The sequence below is a fragment of the Phyllobates terribilis genome, unplaced genomic scaffold, assembly GCF_046119375.1.
Source record: "Phyllobates terribilis strain yellow unplaced genomic scaffold, ASM4611937v1 Scaffold_11__3_contigs__length_659146591, whole genome shotgun sequence".
Classification (NCBI taxonomy): Eukaryota; Metazoa; Chordata; class Amphibia; order Anura; family Dendrobatidae; genus Phyllobates; species Phyllobates terribilis.
In genome coordinates this window covers 189,567,932-189,576,455 of record NW_027362771.1, presented here as the reverse complement: position 1 = coordinate 189,576,455, position 8,524 = coordinate 189,567,932, and positions in this window count along the sequence as shown.

The following is an 8,524-nucleotide window of genomic DNA, read 5'->3' as shown; positions in this document are numbered from 1 at the left end:
AAGTGGGAGTAGAAGAAGGAGGATATGGCTGCTAGACATGCTGGGATTCTGGACAGCAGAGAGGTGACATCTGGCCCAGAGAGGTAGATCTGGGTGTCATCAGGGTACAGATGATACTGGAAGCCATGGGATTTTATGAGCTGTCCCAGGCCAAGGGTATAGATTGAGAAGAATAGGGGTCCTAGGACAGAGCCTTGAGGGATTCCAACAGAGAGGGGGCGGGGTGAGGAGGTAGTGTGGGAGTGGGAGACACTAAATGTGCGGTTAGAAAGGTATGAGGAGATCCAGGATAGGGCAAGGTTTTTGACGCCAAAGGAATAGAGGATCTGTAGTAGGAGGCAGTGGTCAACTGTGTCGAAAGCAGAGGACACGTCAAGAAGGAGTACAGAATAAGATGTACATAAATGAAATACCATTAATTTTAGTGTATTATGTACCGAAACATAGTGAAAGAAAAAAATTCAAGTGGGGTAAAATTGTGGCAAAACTGCAATTCTGCCATTATTTTTCAGGTTTTCTTTATACAGCGTTCATTGTCCAGTAACAATGACCTCGTAACGTAAGTCTCTAGGTCAGTAAAATTACCGCGATACCAAGCTTATGTAGTTTTTCACATATTTTGGTAGTGAAAACAATTTTGAAATTTGTAAAAAAAAAAAAAAAAAAAAAACTGTTTGCCGGTAGTTTGGTTGCCATTTTCTGAGACCCGTAACTTTTTTATTTTTTCATCAATAGAACTGTATGAAGGCGTATTTTATGCTTACCGATCTGTAGTTTTCATTGATACCATTTTGGAATATATATTTTACACATTGATCACTAATAGTGTTGAGCGATTATGTTCTATTAACCCTTTCACCGAGAATGCTCGGGCCGAGCTCCAAGTAATTACAGCTGCTCGGTGATATGGTTGACTCGCTCCTGTGTGCATGATTTGCGACTGTTTGACAGCTTTATTACATGTGAGGAATGTCTATTTCTTACACATTCCTCACATGTAATAAAGCTGTCAAACAGTTGCAAATCATGCACACGGGAGCGATTCAACCATATCACCGAGCAGCTGTAAATACTCGCAGCTCGACCCGAGCATACTCGGACAGAACATACTCGCTCAACCCTAATCACTATTTATTGCACATATTGGGGAACTGCAGTGACTGAAAAAAAACACAAATCTAGCATTTCATTGTGTTTGTCCTTCAACATATGTTTTAAATGATTTCATATTTTGATAGACTGGACTTTTGCCAAATATGTTTATTATTATTAATAGTATTATTATTACTAGGGTTGAGCGAGTATGTTCTGTCCGAGTATGCTCGGGCTGAGCTCCGAGTATTTACGGCTGCTCGGTGATATGGTTAAATCGCTCCCGTGTGCATGATTTGCATCTGTTTGACAGCTTTATTACATGTGAGGAATGTCTATTTCTTACACATTCCTCACATGTAATAAAGCTGTCAAACAGTTGCAAATCATGCACACAGGAGCGATTTAACCTTATCACCAAGCAGCTGTAAATACTCGGAGCTCGGCCCGAGTATACTCGGCGAAAGGGTTAATAGAACATACTCGCTCAACACTAATTATTACTTTTTTATTTCTTTATTTTATTTTAAAGGTGGAAACAAATTATTTATTTATTTTATGTTTTTTAAAACTTTTATATTATTTACTTTTTTGTTTATCCCCCCCAGGATACTTTAACCTGTGATCGCTTGACTGCTTATACTATACACTGCAATACCAACATATTGCATTATATAGTATGCTGTATAAATCGTTGTCTCCTTTGAAGCTCAGCCAGTGGCTGAGCTTCAGAGAAGTACCAAGATGTCGGCCTTCAGCAGGCCACAGTAACTTGTCGCTCCCTCAGAATCACGTTGCAAGAGGTAAGTGAGATCTGTAATTGCACTATTTAAATGCCTGTCAGTGATTAACAGCGGCATTTAAATAGTTAATCAGCAGTGATTACGGCTAGTGCCAATAGCGGCTGTTATGGGCAGATGCCAACTACGTATCACAGCTGGCATCTGCCCTGTATGGAGTGGGCACAGCTTCTGATCTCGCTCCATATACGCGTATCCTGACCATGACATACAGTATATGTACAGCATAGTGCACAAAGGGTTTAAGGTTTCTGCAGCCTAACAACAATTTCATATTTGACTCATCTATATTCATATAAAATTATGCAAGTATTCTGTTGCAAATATGAGCCGAGAACACGTCTTTCTTGCATAGCTGTGGTTTACAATGTGTTACACTTCAATAAATCTTATTTTTGACAAGTCAGACCAGTCTTAGTCAGAAATACCTACTTTAGCCAATACTATATTTGGGCGAACAGTGAGCCCTAACAGAATACTTAGTTGCCTTTGGATAAGGAGCATTTATCTGGACTGGTTATGCAACTAGCATGATAGTCGCTATGAATATCTTCTCATGCCTTTCAAATTATGTCAATAAAAAGCTACCTTCTAGGACTTCATTAGTAAGATCTTTCGTAATGTCCTACATCAGTATATCAATTGGGCCCTAAAACATGTCACTGCTCTCACGCCAGCTGTCTCCATAGTCAGGGGCGGACTGGCCCACCGGAGGATCGGGAGAACCCCTTGTGGGCCCCAGGTCCTGAAGGCCCTGCCCCCAAGCCCCGCCCCCCTGTGCCCTGTACGGAGAGGAGAGGGCCCCCCCCGTCCGGGAATATCGCTAATCAGATCGGCAGCACTGATCTCTATGTACGCCTCTGACGGGGCCCCATGATCTCTATGTATGCCACTGACTGGGCCCCATGATCTCTATGTACGCCGCTGACTGGGCCCCATGATCACTATGTACGCCGCTGACTGGGCCCCATGATCTCTATTTACGCCTCTGGTGGAGCCCCATGATCTCTATGTACACCCCTGATTGGCCCCATGATCTCTATGTACGCCGCTGACTGGACCCCATGACATCTATGTACACCGCTGACTGGGCCCCATGATCTCTATGTACGCCGCTGACTGGGCCCCATGATCTCTATGTACGCCGCTGACTGGGCCCCATGATCTCTATGCACGCCGCTGACTGGGCCCCATGATTTTTATGCATGCCCCTGACTGGGCCTCATGATCTCTATGTACGCCTCTGATGGGGCCCCATGATCTCTATGTATGCCGCTGACTGGGCCCCATGATCTCTATGTACAATCCCTGACTGGGCCCCATGATCTCTATGTACACCCCTGACCTGATTGGCCCCATGATCTTTATGACCGCCCCTGACTGGGCCCCATGATCTCTATGTATGCCCCTGACTGGGCCACGTGATTTCTATGTACGATCCCTGACTGGGCCCCATGATCTCTATGTCTGTCCCTGACTGGGCCCCATGATCTCTATGTCTGCCCCTGACTGGGCCCCGTGATCTCTATGTATGCCCCTGATTGGCCCCATGATCTCTATGTACGCCCCTGACTGGGCCCCATGATCTTTATGTACGCACCTGACTGGGCCCCATGATTTCTGTGTGCGACCCTGATGGGGCCCCATGAACTGTATGTATGCCCCTGATGGGGCCCCATGATCTCTATGTATGTGACGCGCCCCCTGGGCCGCGGGGTACTCGGTGCCGGGCCAGTCGTTGCTTGGGGAGATATCACAGTTGCGGTGACCCGGTCCGTGACCCAGGGCGGTCAATCAAAAGGGATATTTACAGGGGATTAATAAATTTTTTATATATATAGTTTGTGACGCCACCTGTGGTATGCGGCTAAAGGGAGTCGCCTCTGCGGAGCAGGTCCTCTGGAGCTGATGTTAGTGCAGCAAAGCTGGTGTGGCTCTCCACAGGTAGAGCTTAACTCCAGGGCAGTCTAGATGTTGTAGATTGTGCTGGGCATCGTAGTGCAGGAGTGATGGCGCAGATAATAATCACAGAGACAGTGGGGTGCAGTCTTCCGAGTTTACTCACAGTTATTAAGTTTCTCAGGTTACAGGTTCCGGACTACAACCTCCCACGTCGTGCTGCGTTCACCAGGCAGGGGTTCAGCAATCCCTCAGGTAATTCAAGAGTGCCTGACAGGACCCCTTTCCATGTGCCTTCCTCAGTCGTCTTCCTGCGCTGGCTCTCGCCCTCCTGCCCTGCGCCTCGCAATCAGTGTCACAATCCGGTAGCCTCGGGTCTTGTCGGGCGACCTGCAGTGCCCTGGACCCTCTGTGGCCACCTTTTCAGCGATATAATTGTGGATGTGGCCACTGCACCTTACAAGTACAGCAGCCTGCTGTTCCTAGCTGAGCCTTATAGTTCTCCACTAGTTTAGGGGCCGGTCCCCTCTGCGGCTCGATCCCTCCACTGCCTGGCAGATTCTGGCATACGGGTGGCCTCCAGCACTTCCCGTACCCTTGGGATCCCTTCTGTTCCTGGAGCCTTCCTCCTGCTCCCTCTCCTCTCTTCTCTTCTTCTCCTGGGCCTCTCTGCTAGGCCCACTCTGGGGCAGAGCTCCTGCAGAGCCTCTGCTCCACACACTTTCTCCTCTGACTGACCACACTCTCTAAGATGGCTCCCCCTTTTATACAGCTACCGAAGTTCTCCCCTGATCTACGTCCTCCACCCACACCCACTACATGGTTCCCCCTCACTTGGTTCCCTCCACTCCAGCCAGGGACCAGGGACTGTGCTCTCCCTTAGGAGCAATCTCACCCTGCCCTACTGAAGTGGATGTGTTAGGGTCCCGGGCAGCACTCCATCCTTACCTGAGAGTGAGATACCACACCTCTGGGTGAGATGCAGTACCTCTGTGGCGACTGAACCCGCAGGGGCGCCACATATGCCCCTGATGGGGCCCCATGATCTCTATGTATGCCCCTGATGGGGCCCCATGATCTCTATGTATGCCCCTGATGGGCCCCCTTGTTCTCTATGTATGCCCCTGATGGGGCCCCATGATCTCTATGTATGCCCCTGATGAGGCCCCATGACCACTATGTATGCCCCTGATCCCTATATACGCCCCTGATGGGGCCCCATGATCTCTATGTATGCCCCTGATGGGGCCCCATGATCTCTATGTATGCCCCTGATGAGGCCCCATGATCTCTATGTACGCCCCTGATCTCTATATACGCTCCTGATTGGCCCCATGATCTCTATGTACGCCCCTGATAGGGACCTATGCCCACCCCTGATGGGGCCCCTGTAAGCTCTATGTGGCTCTCGCCTCCACTCCACTTGGCAGTAGTAGAAGCAGCATCTCCATAGTGTGGCATTCACACTACATGCTGCATTGTACAGGACTCCCAGTCAGCAGCAGGGCTGGTGACTGAGGAGCCCATCTCTTCTGCCAGAAGAGATGGGCTCCTCAGTCACCAGCCTGGGGCCAAGTGTCCCAGACAGTTACCTCCTCATCTGTCCTGCTGCTGGCTGGGAGTCCTGTACAGCGCAGCATGTAGTGTGATGTGAATGCCACACTATGGAGATGCTGCTTCTACTACTGCCAAGTGAGGATCTCACCTCCCCAGTATGGTGCCCTCAGGAGCTCTCACAGGGCATCACAGGCCTTAGTATGAAGCAATACTAGAAGACTTCTGGCAGACATATTTGTCTGATGGCAAAGATGTAGCAGAGCTGAAGACAGAAGACCTGTGGATTACGTCGGAGCGAGGATTTTTTTTTTATTAAAGATGGAGTCCCTAAATGTATTTTGTGTTTTATTTTTATTAAAGAAATTTTTTTTCTCTGTGTTGTGTTTTTTTTTCTGTTTACTAGAAATTCATGGTGGCCATGCCTAGTTTGGCGTGACGCCATGAATTTCAGGCTTAGTGCCAGCTGATAATACAAAGCTGGTACTAACCCATTATTACCCAGAGTGCCACCCCCACCAGGGCCGCTGAAAGAGCCGGATGCAGCGCCTGGAAATGGCGCTACGATGAATGCGCCAATTCCAGGGGTGGCTTCAGGCTGCCGTTTTCAGCATGGGGGGCCCAGAATGCTTGGGCCTTACCATGCTGAGAATCCCAGCCGCCAGCTGCCTGGTTTTACCTGGCTGGCAATCAAAATATGGCGGGAGCCCGCGCATTTTTTTTTTTTATTATTTTTTTAAATAATTAAAAAGACTACATTGGCCTTTCCTGACTTTTGATCGCCAGCCAAGATAAAGCCAATTGAAAAAAACCTTGGACAGGCTGAAACGTCTTGTGAGTTGTGGAATAAACAAATTAACCATCAACACGTGAGTGCCGGGATTTGCTTTTCCAAGATAAAGTCAGGCAGCTCGAGGTGGCAGCCAGTAGCTGTCTGCTTTTTCTGCGCTGAGAATCAAAAATTCTGCGGAGCGCTATGTCATTTTTTTTTAGTATTTATTTATTTTCACACTTCTATATGTGTGACAGTCCCAACAGCTAATCACAGACGCTGACACAGAGAATGGGCGTCTGTGATTGGCTGCTTGAGTAACCTGTAAGCAGCCCATACATAGTACCATACTAGAATGTATGGGCTGATTGTAGATTACTCGAACAGCCAATCACAGACGCCCATCCTCTTTGACAGCATCTGTGATTGGCTGTTGGGTCTGTGACATATAGAAGTGTGAAAAGAAATTGTTTTTAAAAACATGACGTAGCGCTCTGCAGAATTTTTGATTCTCACCGCAGATAAAGCGGACAGCTACGGCCTGCCACCCCCAGCTGCCTGGCTTTACCTTGGCTGGCGATCAAAAGACAGAGAAGCCAAATATTTGTTTTAAACTTATTTAAAATATTTTTTTTTAGAAAAAGGCGTGTGCTCCTGCCATATGTTGATTGCCAGCCAGATAAAACAAGGCAGCTGAGGGATGGGATTCTCAGCATGGTAAGGCCCAAATGTTCTTGGCCCCCCATGCTGAAAATCGCAGCCTGCAGCCACCCCTGAAAATTTCCAGGTGCTTTACCTGGCTCTTCCAGCGGCCCTGGTGATGAGTAGCACCCTGGGTAATAATAGGGTTAGTACCAGGCCAGCTTTGTATTATCAGCTGGTACTAAGCCCAAAATTCATGGTGTCACGCCAAATTAGACATGGCCACCATGAATTCCTAGTAAACAGAATTTTTTTTTAAATTAAAAATAAAATACAAAACACATTTAGGCTACGTTCATACATGGCGCTTTTGGCCGCGTATTCGGCAGTGGCGCTTTTTTGAGCACAAAGAATCGCTACTGCATGCCGACGTTGCGCTTTTCTCAGCGCGCTTTTCCCAAGGCCATGTTAACATGTAGCCTATGGGGAAAGCGCGCAGAAAAAAATGCCAAGAATTGGCATGTCAATTCTTTTTGCGCGGCCGCTTTTGCAGTGAAAGCGCCTGCGCAAAAATACGTGGCAAAACGCGGCGTCTGAACGCCTTTCAGCAAAAGCCATAGCCATAGTGTATAACCTGTACACTATGTACACTATATACAGAGCTCCTGTGTATAATATCAATAGTGATCATTGCATTACCTGTACACTGACCCAATATACAGAGCTTTTTTACATTTTTATTATTTTAGTATTATTTGTCACTATGTGGTGGCATTATGTGCTTTAGTCATGACATGACAATATTTGTCCCTTGAATGTGGTATTATTCGGTCACTATGTGGTGGTAATATGTGGTCTCATGGTGTGTCAGTATTTATACCTTGTATCTGGTAGCATTTGATCACTATGTGGTGGTATTATGTGCTTTGGTCATGGTGTGGCGGTATTTTTGCCTTGTATGTGTCATTATTTGGGCACTATGTGGTGGTAATATGTGATCTGGTCATGGTGTGGTGGTATTTCTGCCTTCTATCTGGTAATATTGGTCTTGATAGAGTGAATTGTGGTTGGTCATTTGTTTTATCTGATATCAATAAGGGGAAACCTCTTTATTTCCAATAGATATTAAATACTTGGATGTTTAACCCCTCCCTGTCCTGTGACTATTACACAGCAGCAGAGATGCAGTTACAGAGGTTCACCAGAGAAAGCAAGTTGGCTTTTGGTGAGATTTTCACCTCTGTATTTATAAGACAAAACCAGGAGTGGGTGAGAAATGCATAAAACATTACCTCTGATTGCTCCACTCCTGGTTTTGTCTTACAAATACTGAGGTAAAAATCTCACCAAATACTCAAAGTGCCACAATCTTCTGACAGTGCGGATTCCACCAATAAATAAGTGATCACCTTTCCAACCTGTGCATCGCTGATAACTTGTTTTCACCAATAAAAACCCTTTAATACAAACTACAGTAATTGTACATCGCAGTTCTGGTGAGCGCACAGTGATGTGCAGGAGCTGCCAATATAATGGGTATAACGGCTAACAGGTATTTGCAAATAGCTGAAGGGTGGGTGGACCCCTGGAGTCAATTTCCCTAGTGGGCGGGCCCCTGGAGTCAATTTCCCTGGTGGGCCCCAGACACCCCAGTCCGGCGCTGTTCATAGTCAAGCACGGCCACTGTAGCTCAGTTGGTGATGCTTCTAATGGGAGAGGCTGTGATGATGTGGATGCATGGCCATAAATTTGATACCCAACTCTC